Here is a 27316-nt window from a genome sequence, read left to right as displayed (position 1 = left end):
GGAGAAGGTGATGAGGCTCAGGCTGCACGGAATGACCTCGCTTAGACATCCCCGCACCCCCAGACAGCCCCATCTGAGGATGCAGCAATGGCTGCAGCATCAAGCTCCGGAAATGCAACAATAAGCCTTATAAAAACCAGCCTCTGCTACCTCCCAGCCTCAAGCTCACAAAAGCCCTGAGAGCACCCAGCTCATCTTCGTTGACGCTCAGAACCGTGACCAATCAGGACACGGTGATGGCTGTGTTTTTACAGTGGTGAGTTTTAAGATGAGGAACTATGCAGAAAGGTAATGGGACCAGACATCCTTGGTTCTCAATGCAGATTTATTAAATTTATTTCAATGGCAAACAAAGGAAGGCAACATTACCTTTATCTTTTTTCTCTCCCTTTTGGTCTTCTGTTGTATTCTGTTCTGTCTATTTGTAATCTTTCTATCTATCCATCCATCCATCCATCTAGAGATCTAGATCTCTCTTCATACATGTATAAAAGGCCTGTGTTTCTTGTGTATATGTGTGCACAAAGAAACTCAATTTAAAAAAAGAAACATGATAGCTAATCACATTTCCTTGTTCTCTGCACACTTTATTCCTCCTCTCTGTCATATCTTTGAATCTTCTGTGTACTTTTTAGGCCATAAAACTAGGAAAAAGATACTCTACCCCATGATGCTCTTGGCTCTGAGGGCGCCTCATCTGGAAGGCCCTGTTATTTTTGGCCACCTTCGGTCGAGCTCCCACTCCCTTCCTTGCGCAGTCCAGGAGGTCGACAGATAGCAGCTGCATCAGGAGCCTGAGGAAGAGAGCAAGCAGGGTGGTCAGAAGAGCCGGCATGAAAACACAGCTCCCCGCCAGGCAGCGTAGGTGGCAAGGCACAGACACTGTGGTCTGGAGACCTGCCTGGCTCTGAGGGGGAGTGACTCACACAATGGCGGCCAAGCTGCTGATAAAGGCTGGAGAGGCTAAAGGACACCCAGAAACTGGACAGTCAGTTTTCCTCCATCTTCTGCATGGAGGGGAGTCTGCGCCATCAGTACTTCCTCCAGAAGGTGCGCTAGAGTGTTGCGCTCCCATAAACCTCCGTGGCCCCTGCCAATGGACTCACGTACAAGAACACAGAATTCTGGATGCACACAGACCTCGGCAGAGGAACGAAGCAGCCACCTCAGGGGCTGCAACCATGATGCTAAAAAGACGCTCTGCAGGGTTGGCTGGCTACTCTAGCAACAGGCAAAACTGTGTCACTTCAGGTCAAGGAGAAAGCCCTGCAGCCCGAAATAGCTGCCCTCTCTAGCTGCCAGAGCATCTAAAATTATACCATTGAAGATTTATTTCTTTGCACACCTCACCTTGGTTGGGGGGCAGATCTGGGAAGGGACCCATGAAACGTCCTCACATGAAGGTGCAAAGGGCTTGACAGCCCCTCGGAGTTATTCAGGGCCCAGGAAAGGAGGGAAGTGTTGAAAGACCAGGAACCAGGCAGAGGAAGTGCCAGTGAGGGACAGCAAAAGGCAACGTCTCCTATTTCAGATTTTCACCCAGAAGGAGCCTGGCCGGCAGCTACATCCTAAAACCAAGGCCCAAGCCATTTGCCAGTAAATTTGAACCATGCTTGTAAATAATCCTAATAATTTATTGAGATGCTTTTTAAATACATGGTTATGCAGGGATGCGCGTGACTCTACTTCAAATTGCCTCGGTGTGTGTGTGTGTGTGTGTGTGTGTGTGTGTAGGGGGGGTTATAGTAAGGATCAATTAAAAATAATCCGAGAGGCTACGTAAGAAAATGGATGTGCTCCCATACTGGATTACAGTGGCAGGCAAACTGAAAACAGGTAATTGGGTCAAATCTGGTTTCTAGGGAAGTATTTGCTCGGAAATTCAGGCAAGGATTCTGCCTTTATATGTATAAGTTTGGATAACTTGACCCCGGAAGATTAAGCAGTAAACAATCCCTATTTGAAATCTCCCTTCAGTCCGCTATATCAACAAGTAAGAAAGCCTTAGGAAGTAGAAAAGGATCTCAGGAAGATGAGTCCACCCGGCTCTAAGGGAGGCCATGGCCAGGATGGTGGATTTTCAGTAGAGGCAGGAATAAAATAGGGAACTGGGGAAACAAGGAAGGGAGAAAAGGAAGAACGAAAGACCCCATAGTTGCTACTGCTGTGGGTGTGGCTAATGGCACACGCCTGCGGTCAATTCTGTGTAAGAACCGCCAGTTGTGACAATAACCAGATCCTGGAGTTACAGGATATAGCTGATTTGGGAAAAGTTGGGAATGTGATGCCCAGAAGGCACCAAGTCCTGGGTTCAAGCCCCATCACTGCATAAATAAACGTGGTAGTACACACCTATAATCCCAGTACCTAAGAAGCAGATTCACGGGGATCAGAAGTTCAAGGTCATCCCCTGCTATTTAGCGAATCTGAGGCCAGTATGGACCGCACAAGACAGTATCAAGAAACAAAATCTAAAATTAAAAAAACAAAAAAGCAAAAAACCAAAGTTGTACAGCATTCGTACCATTTGGCAGTATATTAAGGACTTCCTGATAATAGCACCTAAATACTCAAATTCCCAAGAAAGGAGAAAACGTTCTTCCTATTTTGATGCAGAATGCTTTGGGTGAGAGCAGTCAGGTGACCTGCCCAAGGTCATCCTGCTGCTTAGACAAAGCACCACCAGGTATCACTGGACTCTCACTGGCTAAATCCCCTACTTCGTCTACCCCAACACCGGCATTGGAGAATTGTTCTTCCCAGGTCTAGTGAGTCACTCCCTAGGAGATCTTTGTCACTAAGATGACCTTTCTTACCCTTGATTCATACACATACTCAACGAATAATAAAGACAGAGCCACAGCTACTTCTGGGCACTAACTCCTCTTCATGAGATGCCACACAAATGAGTCACAGGTGGCTGCGCCCAGCTACCCCCTTTTTCAGAAAAACACTTTCTTCACCCAGGTACCGTGTGATCTCATGATGCTCAAGTCCCTTCTACTGCACGGTGAGGACCGCGATATAATTTATGCATATGCTGGCATGAACGTTAATCATTTGTAGATCAGTTGTGATACTTAATACAATGTAAATGCTCTGTAAATAATTATAGTGTTACAGATTTTAGAGAAAGAAACAGCAAGAAATAGGGTCTGGTTGAGGGGATGTGAAGGGTGGATAGTTCTTTTACCCCGAAAATGCATCGTATAAGCTTCCCCCTATTTTACTGTTCGTTCCCTTTTGAGAAAAATCAGGGCCTTCATAACAATGGCCTACTCTTATTCCAAGCTGCTCTCCAAAATTGAAACAGTTCCTACACAAATAGGTACTGGGTAAATATTTATCTAATAAATCACATTGAGTATCAAGGAAAGCTTTTGGGCCAGTGCCTGCTATGTGTCCCGAGTAGCATAAAACCACTTAGTCAAATCACCTAACTTACTATTATAAGTGGGGGGAAAAAAGAAAATCGTGAGAGGAGAAAGGTTTTGATAATAATTATGAAAGTTCTGGGGAGAACTAAAGCTTTGTCTTTGTCTTGTACCACTTAAGGCAAGAGCTCCGGCCACGTTGCGATGTTAAAAGGCAACAAATTTAAAACGAGTGAAGGAAATATTTTTAAAGCAGCGTATAATGCACTGCCGCAGGATATCATTGAGGAGAATAGTATAGCAAGAGTCAAGAAAGGATTAGACGTTTATATGAACGGGAATAATATTGGCAGTTACACTAACTAGGTTAAAAAGTTACAAGGCATGTCCGTCCTGGGCTCCAGGGCATAACTGTGCACCAGCTGAAGTGGGGAAGGAATTTCCCCTGTTGGTGCAGCATTGGGTAATTGACCAGAGGCATGAATGCTCATATTTTTTGCCGTCTTCTGTAATAGAGGCAGAGAGCCCTGCTGAGGGGGAGGGTTCTGGGGTAGACTACGACATCCCAGTGACCTCTAAACATGACATAGAAAGAGCACTCGGAGTCTTTAGGGATCTGCACCTGAGTTGTTGGGTTTTTTTTCTTTTCAATTTCAGAAAGTGGAAATAGTAAAAATAATTTCCGTCTTCCAGATGATGAAACTATTTCATGAGATGAAGTCATGGGGTGGCTATAATCTCATTAGCGGCATGGAGAAGAAAGCCAGGAGACTGGCAGCACGCTTCCAAAACCTTGTGCCTCAGAACCCTCAGGCAGCCTCACCCGTGGGCACCCACGCCATTTTTGTGGCATTTAAAACTTGTATGCCTTACACACGTACACCTACGACACAGGCACTGAGCAAGGCTACTTTTCTGTAGGTGTGCCAAGAAGAGCAAGTCTTAATACCGTGCACTCACCCTGACAAACGTTTGCCTGTCAGTCCTCAGTTCTGCCGCCAGGCGCAACCTCTGATGGTCAGCACCGGGTGCTGTGTGTTCTGTCACTCTCCTAGGGAAACCTGACGGCAGGATTTCACAATGCATCAGAATCCAAGGGTCCACCTAAACACGGTACTGTACTAAACAAAATACTGAAGGGCCAGAGAGGTAGCTCGTCAGGTACAGGTGTTTGCCGCAAGGCCTGATGATCTGAGTTTGACCCCGTGGACCCACGGGATTGAAGTGACTCCTGAAAGTTGTCCTTTGACTACCACATGACACTATAGCACATATGTATGTGTGTGTGTGTGTGTGTGTGTCTGTGTGTGCATGTGTGGGGGAGTGTGACACATAAATAAATAGGGCATAAAGTTTAAAAGCATGCTGTATTTAAAAATACTGAAACTGTATCATTTATTATCATTCCTTTACAGCCTTAAGTCTTCAAAGAGTAAAATGCATTCTGTTGAAACTGTCTATGCTTAAAGCATTAGGAAAAGGGCCCCACTAAACTCTGTCTCTGTCTCTGTCTCTGTCTCTGTCTCTCTCTCTCTCTCTCTCTCTCTCTCTCTCTCTCTCTCTCTCACACACACACACACACACCAGAAACTCGCTGCTGGCAAAACTGAAAGGGAATTTCAACTGAAAACCCCCAAACCATCAATGAATCTTAAAGTAAATATATACACCAAAGATGTTGTTGATGTATGTGTTTCTCTGGGGAACGGGGCCACAAATTCCATTCATGCTTTCAGATATGTTCTCACACAGAGTCCGTTTTAAAAACCACTGTTCTAGGCCCCCGTCCAAAAGAAAAGTCTCAAATGGATCTAGATGCTGTCTTTATGGAGACCTTCGGACCTGCCATGTAAGACTTGTTTCTTTGGGCCTCTCTTTAACTGGCAGATTATCAATTAGATTCTGCAAGCTGAAGAGCGTTCACATAGTGCCTACATCTCACCCAGAGGAAAGGCTTTAAACACTGAAGCCTTGCTGCTCATAGCTGCTGGACATTTTGTTAATTAGTTACAGATAAGCCCTTACAAGTTGGCTTGTTTTCCCTGGATATGAGCTTTCCTGTTTACTTTTTCATGGGATTATTACATAATCTTACTGTTATAAGATCATAGGCAGCCTCAAAACCATTTTTTAAAGATTCAAGGGCTGGAGGTGTAGTTCAAGTTTACGAATTGCTTGTCTCAGCACGCGTGAACTCCTGGGTTTATTCGCCACCCTTGCGTAGATCAAGCACGGCAGTATGCTCGTGCAATCCTGGTACTCAGTGGTGGAGGCGTAAGAATCCAAAGGTTAGGTAGTCCTTGGCTACATACTGTTTGAGGTCAGACTAAGACAGTAGCAACCCTGGAGAGAGAGAGAGAGAGAAAGAGAGAGAGAGAGAGAGAGAGAGAGAGAGAGAGAGAGAGAGAGAGAGAGAGAGACAGAGAGGAGGAAGGGATGTATTTGTTTGTTAGTGCCGTTCTTGGGTTTTGCTAATGGTCCCTACAAAAGCAATATGGCACATCCCCCATCACTACTCTTCAGTAAGCAGTGAAAATTAAAATTAATAAGTAGGAGGAGGGATAAGAAAATGTCAGAGAACAAAGGAAGAAGAAAGGAAAAACATCTATTTTTTTTTTAAGTGCATGTTGGCTTTTGTGTGTTTTCTATCTGTGGCCACAAGCATGGACATGGCTCAGATTTCCCTTCTCACACCCTAAGCCATGTTCCTTCCTGGAGCTGTCTCACAACACCCCTCTCAGAAACGGCTTGGGAGTTGCGGCGAGGTTGGCTCAGTGCGGAAGAATGCCAGCTGAGCAAGCAGGAGGTTCTCAGTTCGGATCCCAGGTATGGCTTTTGCAGCCTGTAATCCTTGCCCAGGGCTGGGGATGGGAGGGGTAGAGAGATCGCTGCAGCTATAGAAGGAGAGTATAGAAGAGAAAACCTGACAGCCGCTTTCCCTGGCCTCTGGCTGAAGGGAATTCTATCCTCCCCCTTGTCTCCTCCTCCCTCCCTCCCCCTCCCTCTCCCCATCTCTTTGTTTCTTTCCATCTCCCTCCCTCCTTCCCCCTTTCCATAAAGTTGCTAACCTTATCCATTCTGGCAGCATGACGTCAGAGAAGGGAAGGGCAGCCTCCTAGCCTCCAATCAGAAGAGCAGTCTTCCCCTGGTAAGTCCGTTAAGTCCACTGTTAGCCAACAGCGCTGAAGGTGGAGCAAGCAGCGCCAGTCCTAGGAGAAATGGAACCTGGTGAGACCAACACACAAATATTTTCCTGGGAGGTGTAAGAGGCACAGCCCTTATGTGACCACAAGCCGCAGAGGGTGAAACCCGATGAGGCCTATCACCTGAGCTCCGAAGGGATAATCAGGAGAAGCGGTTGCTCCGTTCAGCTTTTCAAGGGCGGTCAGTAATACCTGGCTTTGCGGGAAGGTGTCAAAGAAAGAAGAGAAAGCAAAAGCACTTTGGTCTTTGGTGCTGAATTTATTGCCTGGAAAAGGAAGAAAGCTAGAGCATGCAGAAGTAGAAATCTTCCGACATCTGAAAATCAAATAAATGGTTTCTCTCTCCTCTGTCCACCACTGCCCCGCTACCGTGAGGCTTGAATGCTCACACAGAGTTGGTGCAAGGCGTTGTTCTAAATGAAGCCCAGCCTTCCTGCTCATGGACGGACAACTCTCATTAGAAGCTCTTCTAGGTTGATATGGGTGACAGTTCATTCGGTTGCTCCTTTAGGTCCATCACCATGAAGGACTTGCAGAAAAGTCCTAAGTCCTAATTAGGTTTTTGTAGATGACGTGGTAAAGTTCCAGAATCAGGAGGCTGGCTAAGAGCTTGTGAGAATTAGCTGCTCTGGCATGGCATTCTGTCCTGGCTCCACTGATCTCTTTACACCTACCAAAAAGTATGTCTGGACGCATTGAACTTGGTCATGGTGGGAGGAAAAAGGATGCCCAGGATTTGCTACCCAGGTAACCAACCCTGTGCAAGTGCCAGTCTCTCTAGCCCTCTGTACCCGATCCATTAACTAGAGATGGCAGCACCTACCTACCTACCACAGTTGTGCAGAGAGAAACCCAAGGTCCTCTCACAAGAGAAGCTATGTCTGTCTATATGTGTATGCATTTACATATTTATCTGTACTGTGCCTTTCTTGAGATCGATTTCTCCTCTCCATCTTCATAGCTCACAAGGCGATTTTTGAAAAAGTCCATCAAGAAAGGAAGGAAAGATACATCTTTTCTTCTCCAACAAGTAAAAGCAATTAGACGTCAAATATTAACTGTTCCTGGGAGTAAATTTTTTTTAATGGGTTAGAGGCTCGGCCATTATAGACCTCCAATATGTAATTTCTAAGAAAGGACCAGGTAATATATTTTTTTAATTAAGTGGGAGATAAAATGGCAGAGCGATGTTTCCCTTCAGAAGGCACTTTTTCCACCCATTTCCAGTGGTTTCCAATTGCATCATGCCTTTTAAGAGGACCAATTTGTTTGACATCACTTTATTTTTCAACCTTCACATGTGAGGAGCATTGATTTATGATTCTGCTGATTAAAGCAATGGCATCTGAAGCAATAATGACTTCAATTAGGAAACTTCCACCAGTGTGCACTATTCTGATTTTTCTCTCCATTCCCACCGCAGTGTTAGTCACTAAAGAAGGGGGCCTGAGTAGATGATGGAATTTTGAAAAGCCACCAGACTAATTTAATATCAGAAAGGAATGTTCAGGCAGATGGACTGATGTTCCATTTTGGATTATAGGGATGGATTGTATTTTAATATGCTCTGACAAACTCTCAAACAGCTCCCCGGTGAGCCCCTACCTGATATCATTAGGGTTATTTAGTGCTCGGAGCCTGCTCAATCCCCACTGGAGCCACAGGGAACTCGGAGGAATGAGCACACTCCGTTCCCTCCACGTCTAGGGCCGTGCTTTCTCTTTATGCTGGGCTGGAAGAGATGCTTCAGCTCGTGTTTAGATTTTTAGCTTGTTGAGGTCAACGGAACACACCCGACCTTGTCTTCTAACCCTGAGGGCCCCCATTACTCGCTGTTTTCCCACTCTAAAAAATTAATAAGTGAATATTTTAAATATTGAGAAAATTAGCTTTGGAGAAAGACTGTTTTCTTCTGGCTTACAGTGACAGTGGCTTCTGTCCATCAGGAGGAATCTTGTTGTTCTGGGCTTTTGATGCCAGAGAACATCATGGTGGGAAGACGTGGCAGAGGAAAAACACATATGGCACCTCAAAACACAAGAAATACGGGGTCCGAGTATCCCCTTCCAAGGCAAGCCTCTAAATGACCTAACTTCCTTCTGGTACATTCCACCTCTTACCTGCCCCACGACATCGTGAAAACTACATCAGCTGAAGGACAAGCCCTCTACAACACGGGCCTTTGGAGGACACTCCAGATTCAAACAGTAGCACAGTGTGGTCCCATAGATGAGGCAGGTAAGTAAGAACCTAATGTCAGCCTGGAGCCACGAACAAGGAAATATGTCCCCAAGCATCAATGCAGCCTGTGACCTAATGGAGGGGCTATGATGAAGGCAAGCTAAGCACACCCTTGCCACTTCTCTGGCTATCACGTTCTTGAGACAATGCATCCCAAATAACTGAAACTTCTCCAGGAGTCTCATGCAGGCTAGGAGCATGGTGTCACGCAGACAAGGAGTGTCTCCCCCTAAGAGGTTTCACGTGTTTTGGACTGTTTTGTAGACCTCCTTATAGGAGAACCTGGAGCCAAAGTGATGATCACGGGCAGAGCCACATCTTGTCCAGAACCGGTCAAGCACACTTTCTGCCTTCTATCTAAGCCTAAACCTCATGGCAGGAAGGACCTCAAAGATGGAGTCAGGGAGATCATCTCTTTGTTATTCTCCACACATTTGCTCAATGTGTGACAAGGAGCAAATCTGCTTTGAATGCATTTCACTACCAAATTGATTGTCTGTCTAATCGGCCTATTGAGGACAAATAGTTGGTCTTGGTTTGTTAGGGTTTCTAGGACCTGGGATCTGACCTTAACCCCTAGAATAAAAACATTTTTTAAAGACAGATTCTCACTGTATAGCCCAGACTAGCCTCAAACTATTAACCTAGGCTGTCCTCAATCTCCCAATCCTCCTGCCTCAGGCTTCCTCGTGCTTCGGTTACAGGCATGCACCATTATTCCTAGCTCACCTTTCACTGTTCCTGAAGGTGTCAACCAGTGAAGAAGGGATGTCTGCTGAGAGCAGCTACTCCCGTGTCCCAGGCAATTGTTATCACAGTTATCTGTGAATCACAGGGCCACACCTTTACACAGCTCGAACAGAACAAGAAATTCACAGTGTGATGTCAAGTTAAAGCCTCTCTGTTTCTCGGCATTAGCCTCACATCGGTCAGACGCAGCCTGGCCCTGGCCCTGGAGGGCTTCCTTATTGGTGCACAAATGGCCAGACCATCCAGTTATTGGAAGGATACGCATAGCAAGACATCACACCTTGTTCTAACTCCATCAAAAACTGACAGCTTGAAGCTGGAGCAAGAGCTCAGTAAGGATGAGACTTGCTCCCCAAGCCTGAGGACCTGTAGCCCCAGGGCTGTGGGGGACAGAGAGGGAATGGACAGGGCTTGATGACTGTCAGCCTAACTCCATGTTCAGTGAGAGACCCTGTCTCAAGAGATAGAGCATGGGTCCAGTGTTTTCCTTTGCCCTTTTCTCCAGCACGCGCATGTGCACATACACCACACACACACACACACACACACACACACACACACACTAACAAAGTATACTTAGTCTGCTGTTTAAAAAACAGTTAAGGATCTGTTCCACACCAAGAAACAGGTGTTAGACATTGAGCATGTAAAATAAAATACGAAACCCATTTTTCACCTTCAAGGGGCTGGCATTCATATCTATATGAATTATGAACAATTTCAGGATTCAAAAAATTAGAAAGAAGTGCCACCTAACATGGAAGCCCACTCTATCGCGTTTATTTTTCAGTAAGAACCTCCTTTGTTACCCTTCAAATAAATTAGTTTGTTCCTATGCTCTGATTTGAAACTCCATTTTAATTTGAGAACTGGTCCTGTGACTTCAAAGTCTGTGTAGGACACCCTTCCATTAACGTCTCCAGCAACGATTGGAAAGGAAAATTCCAGTCGCACCATGATAGCTATTCTTCATCAAATCAATGCTACAGATTTCTTAATTGGGTACTGATATTACTAGGTGTCCCCATGTTTTAAGCCTAGTTCTTAATCTCAGTGATTCTCTGCTGCAATAGTTTTTATGAGAGCTGGCCAGCCAATGCTGTACCCATTCATCTTTCTAGAAAATCATTTTTTAGACAAGGTTTCTCTGTAGCTTTGGTGCCTGTCCTGAAACTAGCTCTTGTAAACCAGGCTGGCCTCGAACTCACAGAGATCCGCCTGCCTCTGCCCCCCAAGTGTTGGGATTAAAGGCATGCACCACCACTGACTACCTGGAAAATCATCTTAATAATTTTTTTCATTGAAGGAAGAGAAGCCCCAAGACACAAACGCAAGCATTCAGGGTCTAGCCACTGAGTTTGTAGCTTAGCACTTGAAGTAATGTATCCAAAATTGCTCCTTGAAAGAAAATATATCACAGTTAAGATTCCCTCTCGTTGAACTTCTCAAACTCTTCCTTGGAATATTCGAAAGGACTTCCTTTTCGTTTCATATGTGCTCCCTTTTCTCCCTTACAAATCTTTCTTTACCTCATCTGAGGGTATTACCTAAAGGCAAAGCTCTCAAACATCACCACCATGTACAGAAGTTGGAAAGGACCATGGTGGGTGGCATGCTCTGCTGGGCAGAGCTGAACACAAACTTTCATTCATTGTCTCCCTTAACAATAGTCAATGGCCGAAGGTCTTATTTCCCTCCTCACATAACATTCCAGCCATGCCTTGGCACGTTATCTCCTCATCCTTCCTCTTCCTGCTACCCATCCCCATAGCAAACTTGAGAACTTCCCCTCCCCCCCCAGGGACGTTCATTCAGACCTCAGTTATCTACTCTACCTGCTCTGGACGCTGGAGACTGTAGAGCATCTGAATCTGTTGACTTGATTTATACTGCTGATCATTTTCATGAGATCACTGGCTTCCTTAGAAGTAAGTTTCTTTGGCAGATCTTCTCCAGGGCCTTCATGTGAATAAAGAAGAAAAAAAAAGAGATTGAGAGAGGACTAACTTGCCAAGGTCTACAGTTCTTCCCTGTGGTTTGCAGTACCTGGTCCCTCTTTTGCTCTTGTAGACATTACTTACAACGGTGCTTATCTTGGTTTGCTTTCTGTGGTTGTGATAAAAACACCATGACTAAAAGCAACCTGGGAATGAAAACTTTCATTTGTTCCTCACGTCCTAGATACAACCCATCACTGAGAGAAATCTAAACAGGAACTCGGGGCAGGAACCTAGAGGCAGGAATTGAAAGAGAGGTCATTGAGAAGTGCTGTTTACGGACTTGCTGCTTTACCTGCAGGTATGTATGTACACCGTGGATGTGTCTGTTATTTCTGAAGGTCAGGAGAGTGCCCTGATTGCCCTGGGACTGGAGTTACAGATGACTAAGGCACCACATGAGTGACAGAAGTTGAACCTGGGTCTTCTGCAAGAGCAACAATTCACTAAACTGATAGACCACCTCTCCAGCCCCTCAGCTTCCATTTTTATACAGCCCGGGACCATTTGCCTAGAGTTGCCAACTCTGACAGTTGAGCTGGGCCCTCTCACATCAATCATGAATCAAGAAAATGCTCTACAGACTTGTCTACAAGCCCATACGATGGAAGCATTTTTCCAACTGAAGTTCATTCTTCACACATTGACCCTAGTTTGTGTCAAGTTGACAAATATGTAATCAGCATGGTTTTTTAATTAGAACTTTACTTCGGCTTTATCTTCAACACAGATTTACTTCATGTTAGATCACTGTAACTCAACATCTAAAGTCTGCACTTTAGCTCCAAAGCTCAAACCTTTCTGAGCACTGTCATGATGCCACAAGTGGAAAATGCTACGCTTGATTTTATGTGACAAGTCACAAACAAAATGCAGCTGCAGTAAATATTGATTGCAAAGTATACAGAAAACAAAGCTCCCCTTTAGACTTGAGTCCCAACCCCAAAGCAGCTCATTATGTGCGCACAAATGTTCTAAAATAAAAAGAAAGCATGGGACAGTTTTAGAACCCAGCAGATCACATCAAGACTGCTCGACCACTCTGAAGACTTAGTGAAAGCTTGTTTTGTGTGAATGCCTAACCATCTCCAGGGACTGAACAGTGAGCAAGTAGCATCTGATACAGATCCCATCACCTGCCAAGGGTTCTTTTCCATGGACCACTCCGCAGAGCAACCACAGCCAGATGTACTCATTTGAGCTCAGTGTCATTGGGAGAGTCAGTCCAGCTAGCTCCCACATCAGGTAGACCTAGAACCCATGGCATTAACTTCAGAGATGATTTATTTAATTCAGAAGTCAAGTGATGGGAAGGTCCGATCTACTGCTTACAGGACAAATACTTCCTGAGCTATCCTTCAGACAAGTTCATTGTCACCATGGTCTTCTTTGATGCTCCATTTACATTTGAAGACTAGCCCTGTAAATACCAAAACTCACGCAGGGTACTTTCCCATGAAAACTTCTAACAGCAGTGGACACTGGTGTCCTGGGCCCCAGAAATAAGACACATGTGCCTGTGACTGAGTGACTTCAAGGAGCTGATGTGATGCACTGACGTCACTGCAGCCATTAGGGTTTGCCTTTGAGCTCTGTCATGCGACTAGAGCATTCAGGTTTACCACAGATATATATTTAGAATATTAGCTACAGTCTATCTGTATTTTCAATACCCTCGTAGACCAATGGTGCTCAATAATCTGATCTGAAGCTCTAAGTGGTAACCAAACCCGTTAAAGAAGAGGTTAGGCTTTTTTTGGTCCGGGGGGGGGGGGGGGGGGGGGAGGGGTTATGTGGTCTTCCAGGAAGCTGCCTCTGGACATAACTACAGAAAATTAACACAATAAGTAAAGCATTATACAACAGCTATTAACTGATTACACTAATAAAAACCAAATGGGGGCCTCCAGTCTACCCCTGTGGGAAAGGAGGACAGATCAAATAAACAAGGTAAAATACATATGAGTAAAGGATAATTGATTTTAAACAATAATAATGCGGTTACCTCCTGCCATGTTTTAAAAAATATACAGATTTCAATCTGTGTGGGGAAAGATAGAAGAAAGTTGTGAGTATCCTTTCTCTTTAATATCCAAGTTCCGTACTAGAGGGATGTTTGCCTGGGCTAGCAAATTGGCGAGATTAAGGAGTCTTGACAAGTTTCTTAAATGACAGGCACATGGGCACAGTGATTTAATATACAACATTTCCTGAGAAAAAGCAGGGTCTCCGCACGCAAAAGGCTTGCCCCAACAGTGTGCGACAAGAAGTCAGGTCCAAGGAAAACCTATAGGCAGAAGAGGGGAAGGAAAACTAACAGTTCCCCCTGTGCTGGGCGGAAATTTAAGTCCGTCCCCACTACATCTCTTTCTGTTGCCTAAGTCCTAAAACTCTTAAGTATATATGTGGGATTGGCTCTAGGGAGAGAAGGGTCTGTAGTTTCCATTTGTTTTCTTACATAGTATCCACATACTGCCGTCCAATCTGATAGTCGCAACAGTATCTTCACTAAGTGTGTGCTGGGTGACATGTGTCAAACTAAACGCTTAATGCGAGTTGTCGCTAATTCTGGCATTATCTCACAATTTGGAGGTGAAGACATGCAGGCAGAGGGTGACAATATGACAGGCTCAAGGCCACACCATCATTAGCCCTAGCCTACTCCAGAGGCATCTGCCAGTCTGCCCCAACACAGGTACCCCAAACTTCATCAGAGATTGTTGGTGTAGGAGTCTTTTACTTTTCTCCCTCAGTCTCTTCTCACTTATTGTTTTAACCAGGCTAAACCCACGGAACCAATTCTTCTCGCATGGCATATGCAGAACTCTGCGTTATTTTTACTTCCCACTGGCAAAAAGTCAGCAAATTCAAATGAAATGATAATTTCTATGTGAGAAAATAGTTTAGCATTTCCTTAAAAATGTGAAAAATATAAAAATCTTATGCAAGACACTAACTTTTCAGTTGGCAGAAAATAGCCTGGTGGTTTCACATAAAATAAAACAAGGGCAGCTCAGATCTTTACTGTCTGAGAATTAAAGGGGAGCTCGACTGCCAGGGAACAATGGGTAGTTGGGCATGAAAAGAAGAATCAATGATATGTGCAGGAGGTGTCTGCATACACAGAGAATGTTCAAGCATAAAAAAGGGTCACACTTATTCAATATTTGGAAAAATGGCCCAGGAGGCATCTGATGTGACAGCCAGCAAACAGAAGGCTCAAAAAGGGAGATGTACAGTTAAACGGAGGGCAGGAGGGGATCCAAACACAAGAGCTGACCAAAAGCATGATGTGTTGGGGTCTGCATTCTTGCTAGCAAAATCTTAGAGACACTTCCAATGCGTAATACTTTAAATAACGTGGAGGTTCTTGCCTTAAATTAAAACAGAAAAAATATAGAAATTACATTTTCAGGCAGTCTGCGGCACAGAAAAAAATGTTGTCTATGAGTGATGATATCATCCGTCTAGATAACTCACAAAGAACCAAAATTAGCTAATTATTTGAGTAAGAAACCAGTCAAACTGCAAATATGACAGAAAAAAGTATAAACAAATAACTTTTTCCAGAAAACATTAAGAAAATATCATAGAAAAATTACATGCAGAAAAGTACTGAATGTGAGACTGTAGGAGAAGAAGAGGAAGAGGAAGAGGAAGGAGAGGGAGAAAAAGAGGAAGAGGAAGAAGGAGAAGGATATGGAGAGTGAGAGGAAAAGGAAGAAGAAGAGAAAAAGAAGAGGAAGAGGAAGAGGAAAAAAAGAAGAGGAAGAGGAAGAGGAAAAAAAGAAGAGGAAGAGGAAGAGGAAGAGGAAGAAGAAGAAGAAGAAGAAGAAGAAGAAGAAGAAGACTCCAAATGTAAAAAAGGTCATATAAAAAGATAAATGAGAATGCATGAGGTAACTCAAAATTAGAAACCTTAGATTCCCAACATTAATTAATACAAATGTATCCTCTCATGTTTTGAATTTAGGAATGTCTTTTTTGTTTGTTTGTTTGGTTGGTTGCTTGGTTTTGGTTTTTGGTTTTTTTGAGACAGGGTTTCTCTGCATAGCCCTGGCTGTCTTGGAACCAGCTCTGTAGACCAGGTTGACCTCCAACTCAAGAGGTCCACCTGCCTCTGCCTCCTAAGTGCTGGGAATAAAGAAGAGCACCCCCATCACCTGGAGAGCTCAGTAAGGTGTAAGAGTAACTGCTCATTGAGGGAGAGTTTACCAGATAGGGAAGATACTTAAAATAATGAAAAGAGAGGGATTGGAGCAAAGTGAAGATGAAAAGATAAAGAAATAAAATACAGAGACACAGAAAGAAGGCCACTAGCATAAAGCTCTTAGATCAGAATAGAGAAGTAGTTTTATTAAGTCAATTTTCACTGCAAGGACCAAAACAGACTCCAGAGAACTGAGAGACTTAAATGATCTCCAAGGTTACAAAAAAAAAAAAAAAAGGAAAAAAAAAAAGAAACAGGGGGTCCATTATGAAAGCACTAGAAGAAAAAGCAGGTCCACACAACCTCACCCTGCCACTTACAGAGTCTAGTCAGCCCCAACAGCAAAGAAGAAAGAAGAGCAGCTGACATCTGCATTCACAAATGCACATAGATGTGTCAACAGCTAAAAAACTTAGACAGAACAGAGTGTCCCTAATAATGGACAGTGAAGGGGTTAATAAATTTAAGATTGAATGGTTGAAATGATCCATTGGTTAGACCTGGAGCTGACTGTCTGCCAGGCTGGTCTTGAACCCTGAGCAATCTTCCTACCTCAGCCGTCTGAGCACTGAGATTACATATTAATGTCAGATATTAATAATAAATGCAATATTGCATCTTTTAAAATGTGTAGTTTAAAAATCAGCAAATGACTCCATAGAATTGACAGGCAAAAGTTAAGTAAATAAAAATGTGTTAGAGCATGGAAATCACTACATGCATATAAAACAAGGCAGATAACCAAGAAATATAAAGAATGCTGGGCGTGGCAGTCCACAATTTTAACTCTAGCAATGAAATGCTGATGGAGGAGGGGTGCTGAAAGCTCAAGGCCAGCCTCAGCTACCTACGGATTTCAAGCCAGCCTGGGCTACCACCACTACCTGGAGGTTTCTGCATCCCTGTTAACTCTGAAATGATAAGATGGTATACGACTCCAGAGGGCAACTCTGCAAATATTAAGAAAGGAAGAAGGAAACGGAGGGAGGGAGGAAGGGAGGGAGGGAGGGAGAGAAGAAGGAAGGAAGGAAGGAAGGAAGGAAGGAAGGAAGGAAGGAAGGAAGGAAGGAAGGAAGATAAACTTTCACCCAAGAGTCTCACTTGCAACAATGTATCCCGAAAAAACTGGAGACACAAAATTTTACAAAAGCCACAATTACAAATGGCATGATAGGGGTGGGATGTAGTGACAGAGTGCTTTCCTAACATCCATAAGTCCTATCACCAGTCAAATACCATATGCCCAAAGAATTCCAGGACCTACCTGGAAGGATATAATAGCAGCATAAAACATGTTTAAAATCATCTTAACAATAGGGACAAATATTTATTACAGCTTACAAAAAGAAAAAAGCATTTATAGATCAATGGACTATTTAGTAGAGCCGCAATGATCTTATGTTTTAAAAACATTCAAATTTACTTTTACAAAAAGGAAACTAGATGTTGGTGGCGCACACTGATACTCCTAGCATTTGGGAAGTGGAGGTTGGAGGATTGGGAAGTTCAAGGTCACTCCCAGCTATATAGTGAGTTCAAGGCCATCCTGGCTTATGTGACCTGGTCTTAAGAAAAAGTAAAAAGAAAGAAAAAAGCAGATGGAAGAAGGTCAGGCTGTATATACCAACGTGTTAGCTATAAATACACCAAAGAGGCAGAATCAGAGGTGACTTGGGGTTATTTCATCATGGTGTGTATCATTTCTAAATATCCTTCCCTAGTTGCATATCTTCAAGCAACCCAGAGCATAGTACTTTCTCCTCCTGGCTTGTCTGCAGTTATCAATAGTAGGTAACATTCTGGATAGGGTGCAGAATAGGAAGAAAGGGGACCATGGACCACAAGGTGTTTAAATGTTCCGACTCTATGCCACTCCTTACTCTGATTACCTTGTCCTTCCTCATCTCTTATTAGAATGTTTGCAGACTCCAGCACTATTTTATTGGCTCCTCCTGTGACTGACGGGCCAGAGTGTCCCAAGAATCCTTAATGTATTTTGTGTCAGGGGCCTGTGGGTCAGTAAGGTTATTAATAAACAGTGCCTCTTGTTCTAATTTTGGTCCCTCCTGTCCGCCATGCTTCCCTTGCTGTCCCGCTTTTCCTTTCGTTTCTCTTGTCTGATCCCTTTCCCCTCCTCCCTGACATAAAGCATTCGGCCTTTTTTATTTTAGCTCAACCTTTGGCATTTTTCCCCATTATGCTTTTGGGATGCTGCTTGTCCTGCTATGCTTTCAGGGAGAATTTAATTTTTAAGAAAAGGCTTGATGTCCTAAATCAATTTGCTGCAGCTAGTACATTCCTGTGATATCACAAGCCAGGGAGAATGAAGGGACATCAAAAATAGGGGCAAAATATGAACAAAAAGCAGGGGGGGGTACCTTGTTTTTCTCAAGGATTTCTCTTAGGCTAGATGCACAAAAAGTCAGGCAGAATTTGAGAGTCTAAGTAAACATGTATGGATGTGAGGTGAGAAGTGGAGTACAGATTTCTTTAATATTTTTCTGCTTGGTGGATAAGATATAATTAACAAACTTAGCATCACTTGTGAACTTGGCGTCGTTAGCATTGCATGGATAGTCTTAAAAATGTGGATATACGTTCATCAACTTTACCTCTCATTTAGAGGGTGATCTCCTGAATTGATGGTCAGAGTAAACCTGCTCTTTCTTTTTAAAAAAGTATTAAGTACATTTTATTCATTTTATTTATTTAGCTTGTGAGTGTGGGTTGTGAGGGGCACTCATGTCAAGCACATGCACGGGAAGGCTAAAGGACAATGTGGAGAAGTCAGTTCTCTATTTCCGGTTTGTGGATCCTGGGGATTGAAATCCTGTCATTAGGTTTGGCGACTTTACTTGCTGAGCCATCATGCTGGCCCGTGGGTTCTATTCCTGCTGACTTTATTATACAAATAGAAATGGCCACATTACGATCACCAATCTCTCTGTCTCTCTGTCTCTCTCTGTCTGTCTCTCTCTCTCTCTCTCTCTCTCTCACACACACACACACACACACACACACACAGAGAGAGAGAGAGAGAGAGAGAGAGAGAGAGAATCACACTGAACGTGCCCTCTGCAAGCACACTAATTTGAGTGATTACTTTCATCTTTAAAAGAAATGCATGTCTGCATGGCTGTTAACCGACCAACTAAAGGATGAACAGTGCAGCCAATTTTGTTGACAACAGCGACAGTGTCCACCCCCAGTCTTTTCAGACATACCATTACCCGTAGAACCAGCATCCTAAATCAACCATTGGTCGGGGCTATGAAATAAAATAGCCTATGAATGTGTACATGGAAACCGTATATTCTAAGTGGAGAAGCTTAACTTCCTAGTCTCACAGAGCCCTGGAGGATTCCATTGAACTTTATGGGCCCTTCTCAGTACAATCTTGTCAACATGCAAAGTAAAATGCATATGACTTTGGTTTTAGACAAACAGATAACATCTTTAAGATTTAGAAATGTAAAGCACCTTTGTCAAAATTTCAGACAACTGTGATGAAGTATATCTGCTTCTTATTTGTATATCTAATACCAAAATATAATAGCATATTTGATAACTCTTTTCATTTTGAGGTAAGGCTTTAAAGATTTATTTCTATTTTATTTGTATGTGTGTGGGATAAATGTATATGTGCTATGTATGTGCAGTGCCCACGGAGGTCAGGAAAGGGCATTGGAACCCCTGGAAGATGGTTGTGAGCTGCCACGTGGGTGCTGGGAATCAAACCTAGGTCCTCTGCAAGAGCAGCGGGTACTCTAACCTCTCAGGCATCTCTGCAGCCTCTTGAAAATAGTTTGACTTGCCACCGGAGTGTGGTGTACGAGTCCAGATGATTTCTATCAGTGATGGAGTCCCGGGTACTAAAGTACAGCCCTATTGATTACCTGTGATAACTGTGGCAAATGTTTCACATTAGCCGCTTTGTGAAAATCAATGTGTGACTGTCTTAAAAATCTGTTTATTTAAAAAAATAAACCTGACCCACAGGGGAAAAAAAGAAGAAAGAAATACATGGTTGCATCTGTGAAGAGAGCTCGCCTGGAGTTGCTTGTGCCGGTTTCCCTAAGCAATGATCAAGCAGAACTTTCCTACCGGGAACTATGCAAAAAGCTTATGGTTCTGTGTTGGATTATTCATTTCATTTGTTTTTTTTTTTTTTTCAAATAAACCCATTGTCCTTTTTAGAGTCAAGAACCCAGCGTTTTTTAAAAAATGTGACTGTTTCAGCTGTTTCCGGTCGAGGCCTGGGGTCCACAGGTGGCGGGACAAGGATTAAGAGGGTGGTGAATATCCAACTACAGTTCTTAACGCTCCAGGGAGAAGGTTGTTTATGAAAACCGGCCGCTTTTTTGGTTCTCCTTCAGCCTTTTTAACTCGCGGCCAGGTCTCTCTGTTTAGCTGGGCCTGCTGTGGTGGCGACTGAATGAATTCTGCCGAAAGCTCCCACTGAAGCCCCTCCACGGCCAAGTCGGTGGGAGCTGGGTGTGTGTAAGCGCAGATCTTGGCCTGCCGAGTGTAATAGCATCTCTGCCCTCGGAGATTATGGGTATGATATGGGTGAGTGTAATGAATAGGGCAGTCTGTGTACAAATGTTTAAATGACTTGCTACGCCCCTTTCAGGTGGCTGCTGTCAAAAGTATTAGCGCGTTCCACACACAACTGTGTATCGTGTTCCCTGTGGCCTCCGCTTCCACAGCAAAGCTCCTCCCAGTCCGCGCAGCAGGTGAGAACGTGGAGGAGGGTGGGGGGGGGGGCCTACTAAACACATACAAGGGGGATTCATTCTTTGAGCTCCGCTGTATTAATGGAGAAATACCCAACCTGTTCCTAAATTAGCAAGGACGGGAATTCAACGAGATCCGCCTGGGAAGAGAACTTGATTTAGCTTGCAGCGGTGATGCAAGGGGAGCATTGTACTGCCCTGGACTTACTCAGGAACTCCCCGTGTCGCCGCTTGGCTGGTGGTGTTTATGGAGAGGACAGAGCAGAGCCGCCCACGTGGTAGATGGCACTTTGAAGTTTTCTTCCAAGAATTTTTTTTTTTAAAGTGAGTCTTCCTATGGCCTAGAAATGTACAACATTTAAGCAAAATGAAGATCTGCAAAAGACTGGCGTTCTCGTTCAGGTCTTTTTCATGTTAAAAGGACCTAGCATTTTTGTTCAGCCCGCTCCAGGCACAGACTGAGCGGAATGCGTTTCTCCCTCTCTGAATTCAGACTGGACTTGCAAGCAGGACTTTTCTGGTTTCATTAGCCGAACAGAAACACAATATTGTAGCCTTGATGAAGATCCTCGGTTTGGGGCTGGGAACATAGCTCAACGATAGAGCACTTGTCTAGCTAGTAGAGGCCCTACTGGTGCTATCTCACAGGAAAAAAAAAATTACCATGGAGGTGGCCCAATATTCAGTATATACACTGCTCTTTCCATGGCCAAGATTAACTCTTTGTTATAACTTTTTAAAATTTTCTTTCGCGTGTGTGTGTGTCCTTGCACATGAGCCATAGTGTATGTGTGGACATCCAAAAATAACCCATGGGAGTCTGTTCTCTCCTTGTACCATGTTGGTCCCAAGCTGAGCTGGCAGTAAACACCATTACCTGCTGAGTTGTCTCTCTGGCCCAAGAATGATTGATTCATTGATTGATTGGTTGGTTGGTGTATTTGTTTGTTTATTAGCACATTGAATGTCTGTTAGCGTTAGAAACTACTGAGCTGAGTAGATTACCTGCTGCTAACATTATGGAAATTATTTGTTCAAAAGCTCAGCATATTGACAGCAAATACATTTCTGCAGCTTTCAGAAGATAGCTGTAAACAAGACGGTGACCTCACTCTTAGGATCCAGTCTCAATTCATCTTACCCTTATGATAAATAATGCACATTGGGGCTGGAGAGATGGCTCAGTGGTTAAGAGCACTGCCTGCTCTTCCAAAGGTCCTGAGTTCAATTCCCAGCAACCACATGGTGGCTCACAACCATCTGTAATGAGGTCTGGTGCCCTCTTCTGGCCTGCAGACATACAGACAGAATATTGTATACATAATAAATAAATATTTAAATAAATATAAATAAATAATGCACATCATGTCCCAGGTTCTAATGTACGTGCTTCGTGTGTGTCAATTCATTATTAAAATAACTGTAGACACTACTTCTACCAGTATCTCCATTTAACAAATGAAGAAACTGAGTCACATAAAGTAAAATGCTCACATGCATGGTGTATTGGCAAGGCCAGGATTTAGATCCAAGCAAATCTCACTTTGGAAAATACTCTGTTAAGCACCACTTAAGAGCAAACAGAATCAATGTGTACTTATTTTTTTTTTTTTTTACCATAAAAGCACTGGAAATGCCAGAAACCCTGATAGGCTCCAAATTTAGTTCAGTAATTGAGCAAAACTATGGGGGGAAATTAGTGTTAGTCAGTCTGCAAAGCAGCAAAAGATGAGAGTGATAGATTCTAGAAGCCCTCAAAAGGCCAAAGCAAACCGAAATTTAATGGGGATAAACATGAAACACTCTTAAAAGCATTAAATCCCCTGTACATGCTCAAGTTGATTGGCATCTGACTCCAGGATGCGGGGGTTCTTCCCCATGAGAGGCTCTGTTTAAAGCCAGTAATGGGACACTGTCTGTGACAGTCACGGAAGTTCTTGAGTATTTTGTCTTTTTCACGAGCCCTCTTAAGGTACCCTGGCAACTCAGGGAAGGCGGAGGTCTAGCTCTTGGGGAGTTAGGGAGTGGACCCAGTGAAACTTAAATAGTGGGGTGAGGGGTGTGTCTGTTATTCTTAAATACTGGAACTTTTCTCCTAGGGAAAAGCAACTCTGATGGCTCTGAGGATAGAATCCAACCCAGTGTGACTTCTGCTCCCACATACAATCAAAGCCTTCAAAACCCAAGCCATTGTAAGAATGGGGACTGCAGGACAGTAAACCTTCCCCTCTGTCTCCCTAGTGGCCGTGGTCCAGGCCTTCATGCAGGTATGTCACCTGCTTGGAATCTGCAATTCACAAAATCTACCTTCATTTCCTTGACCAGCCGTCTATCTCCAGAACTCTGGCTTCAGCGGGAACCTGAACAATGTCCTCCGAGCCTCAGCCCACAGGTAAGTGTCCCCACCTTCTTCATTCTGTTATAGAACCTTTAAATCCAAACAAAAGCGTTACTTAAAGATTGTCCTCCAGGTAAGGGAATATCAGCATGCCAACTAACCATGTAGAACTATAGATGCTATCTAGCTATAGATGTTATCTCTAATGTCACACGGAATCCCTGCTGCCATCAGAACAGGCACGTCGGCAGGATCCACCTTAGCACCGCTCCACGGCAACTTGGTCCTAACCTTATTCTAGGAAATTGGTCTGGTCCCCAGTGGCCACCCTATCATTTAGCTGAGTGCTTACTATCATTTCTAAGTTAATTTGGGAGCTAATTGTGAATGTCAGAGGCTCTGACATTGTTGAAATTGGTAAATTGTTGAGATAAGCCAGGATCAGGGAAATTCAACATAGAAGAAGATGGGGTCTTGTAGCCAGTTTCGTGTTAAAAGTGTGAAGGGGTGGAGTGGCGCTGTCTCTTAATTGCCTTCAGTGTCACTCGATGATGGGACCAGAATGCCTCTAAGAGTCCATGCCGCAGGGTCAATCTAAGTTCTTTATACCGGGATTTATTTTTATTATATTTAATTATGTACGTGCATGTGCATCTGTGAGAGGACATGTGCACCTGTGTGCACATGCCCGCAGAGGGCAAAGGCTTTGGAGACCCCTCCTGGAGCTGGGTTTACAGGCAGTTGTGAACTACTATCCCACATGCGTGCTGGGTTCCCTCACTGAGCAAAAAGCTCTCTTCCTTGCTATAACCCATCCCTCCAGGTCCTTGTCTAAGTCCTTCTAAAGGATTTCAGAGGATTGGGGAGGTGACTCAGCAGATAGCATGCTTGACTAATTCCCATGTAAAAAAGGTGGGTGCACTCTTACAGGAAGATGGGTAGAAGAATCACCCAGACATCTAGCCAGCAGTACACCATGTAGTACAAAAACAAGAAGAGAGACCCTGAATCAATGACAGTCTATCCCAAAAGTTTTTCCCATTCTCTCTCTCTCTCTCTCTCTCTCTCTCTCTCTCTCTCTCTCTCTCTCTCTCTCTCTATCTCTCCTCTTCCCGCCACACACAATATTGAGACAGAGTCACACTATGTAACAATGGCTAGCCTGGAACTTGCTGGGTATACGAGACAGGCTGGGAAATCACTGAGATGTGCCTGCCTCTGCCTCCAAATGCTGGGATTGAAGCTGTGCACCACCATTCCTGGAACACAAAATAAATGCTTAAGATAATAGAAAAGTTGCTGGCTTTTAGAGGGATAGATAAGAGGGGGGGGGGACTTTAGAAAAAAGAGCCCAGCCCCCTACCTGTGGTTATTTCCAATTTACCAGCCTACCAGTAGGATTTAGTGTGGTCTGGCTTAAATGATGCACACAGCCATTCTGACCACAGGTGAAACTGTGCCTGTCTCCTCAGCCCTGCTAAAGTTGGCAGGCTGGCTCTTGTGGGATGGGTACCCCTCATTCTTCACACTTCTTCACTTCTGTGGACATTTCAAAAGGCAAGGGCAAGCCACTAGCCCCAGGATTATGTCAAGGGAAGATAAGTAACTTCAAACGATTTTGAAACTACCAGAGTTCTGAAAAATAAGTACATTTTGTCCTCTGAAGAGTTTAGACCAAATGTTCTAGAAGATTCTATTTTGGTCAAGATATCTATATTTGCTAAGCATAGTGGTGATCATGTTCTGAGCACTTGGGAGGCAAAGGCAGTTAGATCTCTGTGAGTTCATAGTCTACCTGGTCTGCATAGGAATTGCCTTGCCAGCCAGTGCCACATAATGAGACCTTGTCTCAATAATAATAGTAATAATAATAATAATAATAATAACAACAACAACAACAACTCCAATTTGCTAAAATTTCTTTCTAGGCACACTCTCTTTGGCATAGTCTTCATGGTGATAATATTACTGTCTACCCTTGGCCACTGACTAACCTGTAACATATTCACAATCAAAGTTAAATCAAAGTGTTGCAGTAATTAAGCAAAAGATGGCAGGAGACTGCTATACCTAATTTCTTTTGCCACGATCAGTTTTGAGGAGCATCAAGCCAAAACTCCACACCTTGACACAATACTCACTGCACTGAGTGATGAACCCCATGTCATCCCTGCAGGGGACCTCTGTGTCAACTCCTTTACCTAGGAGACAATAGTTTATGACCTACTTGCTGAATATCTCAGGCAAGGGACAAGAGAGAGGGCTTCTTCTACCTGCCTTTCTCTGGTCAGACACAGAGGTTAAGAAGGAAGACAACGTCAGTCTGGAGTTCCTGCCAGTTACACTCTCCAGCCTGTGGACCAGAGCCAGAGGGCCCTGGGCTACAAAGTGTAAACAGATTTCTGTGGCCTCCTAATCTAGGTAATTGGTCCCAAATGCCATTACCCCTTTCCAGATAGAAGCTTTGCATGCTTTTTTAAGAAATCTGGAACTTTTCTCAATTGACAGAGAACAGTTTGGAGTGTTAATTCAGTCTGCTCCTCAATTCTAAGGTCCCTGGAAACAGCCAGGTAGACACACGGGAAACACAGAAGCCTCTTTGCAGAGTTCCACCGTATTTTTTTTTATGTTCATCACCTCTCTCTTGGTCACCCATCCTCACGAGTGGAAGCGTGTTTAAACTACATGAAAAGTGTTGGCTGAGTCTCACAGACCGAACACCACCTGCAAGACAACAGGCAGGTTTCCGAGCAAGACAGAACTTCAACCCAGCATAATATATTGTTACCAGTGTGCACCATCATGAGGCTAGCCTAAACCAGCTGTTCTCTGACGTCATTTTCAGGCTAAAATTATGCCTCTCGTGTTCCGTGAGGACAGCAGTGAGGTGTTCTGGAAAAAGACTGGGAAGGTTTGAGAAAAGATTAGGTGATTTAAGCTGTCTCCTGTAGGGCAGGCTGCAGAACCTCACAGAGCCCTCTACAAAGCAGAGACAATTACATATACCTTGCCCATTCAGTGTGATATTAAAAGAGATAAAAGTTATGGTCCATAAGAGATATAAGGACACTTCAGATATTATCATACGATACAAAGCATTCGCATAGCAGATTTGGTAACCCAGCTTCGTGATGCTTCCTTTGCAACACAAGGAATGAAATTTTCTTTATGCTGGGAAATCTTTAGTTTAGAATTCAATAGGAAAAAGCAATAAAATAAAATAAAAAAGCACAGCTTTATTTGTATCTTTCAAGGCAGTAACAAAATCTCAGAGTACCTTTAATTTTTCTTTTTCTTTATTTTCTTTCTTACTTTCTTTTTCTTTTCCTCTCATGCCTTCCTTTTTGCTTCTTCAAAACTTCCCTTGTCACATTTTTCTGTTGACTGTCTCCAGAATATGTAGTCAAAGTCTCTGCTAATCATTGCTTAGGAGGAGACTGCTCTTTCTCTTCTCTTGATCTTTGATTCCAAGTTAATGTCTTGCCAAGACTTTTTCTTTAAATTCCATTCTATTTCTCAATCCTCTCTCTCTCTCCTTCTCCCTCCCCCCTCTCTCTCTTTCTCTCTCTCCCTCTCTCTCTCTCTTCCCCTATATCTAATTCAACTTGTCAGATAGAAAACCAGAGATTTGTGGGAGGACTGGGAAACCCCTACCTTCTAACCTGAGATACCAGAATATGAGACAGAACATACTCTCCTCTCTTTGGTGTCCCCCCCCCCCCAGAAAATGCTGTCGGTGCTTCTTATTGCCTTTAGTTGTCCAGAAATTAGAAGTTCACTCCCATGCATAGTCTATAGCCATTCATTTCTCCAACAATATGATTACATTTTCTCTTGACAAGCAGTCTAGCACTAGACATATTGGACCTACGCACTGAGACACAGAATAGGACATGCTGGATCAGGTCATTTTTACAAACAGTGTGACCTTGAGCAGCTTGTATAGCATCCCTGAGCTTTATCATCGTCACCTGAAGAGTGGAAGTAGTGACGCTTTCCTGACATCCGAGGTAAAAAAAAAAAAAAAAACAACAAGTTACCTTAATGCACAGCTTAGCACAGGGCAGGGCCTGGGCTCATGAAGTGTCCTTGAGACGTTAGCTGATAATTTTTCGTTCATGTTCTCTTTGCTGAAAACTGCTCTGTGGACCGAAGGTTTTGCTTGATGGCAGAAAGATCACCTGAGGTGTGCAAAGTCCTGGGTTCCAGTCCTCGTATCTCAGAAACAAAAACGACAAGAATATTTACCAACTCAAAGGCTAGGACTTCCTCTCCTGTTCTTCCCCTTTGGCTGTTTCCACGCGCATCACTGAAAGTTCTCTTCATAGACCACCCTTCTCTTCATCTCCAGAGGAATTTTAGGAAATAAAAACTAAGACAAAGACATTCCAAAACCAGCTTTCAGTTCCATCTAGCCTAAGCCAACTTCTAGTCATCACTGGCTAAAGCAGCCTCGAGGTTTCCTTG

General features: G+C 43.7%; 1 long non-coding RNA gene across 3 annotated transcripts in view; it reads right to left on the bottom strand.

The window, feature by feature from the left end:
• Positions 1-304: 304 nt before the first annotated feature.
• The window catches only part of LOC119802565, a 46601-nt gene continuing 19589 nt past the window's right edge, over positions 305-27316 (bottom strand). The window contains exons 2-9 of one of the 3 annotated variants that reach the window (XR_005283467.1): positions 26890-27067; positions 22819-22939; positions 21653-21801; positions 20720-20852; positions 11404-11527; positions 6701-9640; positions 6443-6583; positions 305-794 (exon numbers count right to left, since the gene is read on the bottom strand). This is a non-coding gene — a long non-coding RNA (uncharacterized LOC119802565). Of the gene's footprint in view, positions 795-6442; positions 9641-11403; positions 11528-20719; positions 20853-21652; positions 21802-22818; positions 22940-26889; positions 27068-27316 lie in introns of all 3 variants that reach the window. The other 2 variants (XR_005283465.1, XR_005283466.1) reach the window with 2 other exon arrangements.

The sequence above is a fragment of the Arvicola amphibius genome, chromosome 12 (assembly GCF_903992535.2).
Source record: "Arvicola amphibius chromosome 12, mArvAmp1.2, whole genome shotgun sequence".
In the NCBI taxonomy this organism is placed as follows: domain Eukaryota; kingdom Metazoa; phylum Chordata; class Mammalia; order Rodentia; family Cricetidae; genus Arvicola; species Arvicola amphibius.
This window is presented reverse-complemented; position numbering and strand designations above follow the sequence as displayed.